General features: G+C 36.6%; 1 protein-coding gene across 2 annotated transcripts in view; it reads right to left on the reverse strand.

Moving 5' to 3' along the window:
- The window catches only part of LOC102260650 (histone demethylase UTY-like), a 306,332-nt gene that overhangs the window by 135,772 nt on the left and 169,330 nt on the right, over positions 1–1,230 (reverse strand). The window lies entirely within an intron of this gene.

Consider the following 1,230-nt stretch of genomic DNA (forward strand, 5'->3'; position numbering starts at 1 on the left):
ACATATGGCATTCAGTATTGTCACTTTATAATTATAGTAAAGCTACTCTTTACTAAACAAAGATTTTTTTAAAGTACAGTTTTTCTTTATAGTAAATTTTATCTAAAAATATTTTTGAAAAAGTCATACACAAGAAAAAATATTAGTGAACTATTTTTTACTACTATTTTAGTTTATTGAACATTTTTAGTAAATAATTTTACTGTTGGGTTTTTTTTATCTCTTCAGAGTTAGGTGATTTAAAAAAGAAAAGGGTCAAACCAATTAAAAAAAGCAAGACTATAAAATAAGTATGTCTGAAAACTTCAAGGCAGAGTATTTTGCTTCTTTTTAAAGAAACTCTTCTTGCCCTAGCTGGTCTGACTCAATGGATAGAGCGCCAGCTTCTGGACTGAAGGGTCCCGGATTTGATTCCGGTCGGAGCACATGCCCAGGTTGCGAGCTCAGTCCCCAATTCGGAGCATTCAGGAGGCAACCGATCAATTATTTTCTCTCATCAGTGATGTTTCTATCTCTCTTCCTCCCTCTCCTTTTCTTTCTGAAATCAATAAAAATATATTTTTTTTAAAAAGAAACTCTTTTTGCCGTAACCGGTTTGGCTCTGTGAATAGAGCGTCGGCCTGCGGACTGAAGGATTCCGGTCAAGGGCATGTACCTTCGTTGCGGGCACATCCCCAGTGGGGGGTGTGCAGGAGGCAGCTGATTGATGTTTCTCTCTCTCATTGATGTTTATAACTCTCTATCCCCCTCCCTTCCTCTCTGTAAAAAATCAATAAAATATATTAAAAAAATAAATAAATAAATAAAAAGAAACTCTTTTTGATACCCAATTCCTAAAATGCATGAATGATTTACCAAAGACCATTAAAAAAAATCACAAAAAGTTTAACAACTACATTCTAGATATTTGAGTTATACTGTTCTTATTTGCAAGAACAAATATCCTTTCTATTTTGGGTTAGGTTTTAACTAGAAAAAACTTTCAAATTATATGCAGAATATGCCCTGGCTGGTTTGGCTCACTGGTTAGAGTGTCAGCCTGCGAACCAAAGGGTTTGATTCCTGATCAAGGGAATGTTCCTTGGTTGCCAGCTTGATCCCCAGTCCCAGTTGGGGTGCATTCTGGAGGCAACCAATCTATGTGTCTCTCTCACGGTGATGTTCCTTCCTTTCTCTCTTTCTTTCTCTCTCTCTCTCTCTCTCTCTCTCTCTCTCTCTCTCTCTCTCTCT

The sequence above is a fragment of the Myotis brandtii genome, unplaced genomic scaffold, assembly GCF_000412655.1.
Source record: "Myotis brandtii unplaced genomic scaffold, ASM41265v1 scaffold1052, whole genome shotgun sequence".
Classification (NCBI taxonomy): Eukaryota; Metazoa; Chordata; class Mammalia; order Chiroptera; family Vespertilionidae; genus Myotis; species Myotis brandtii.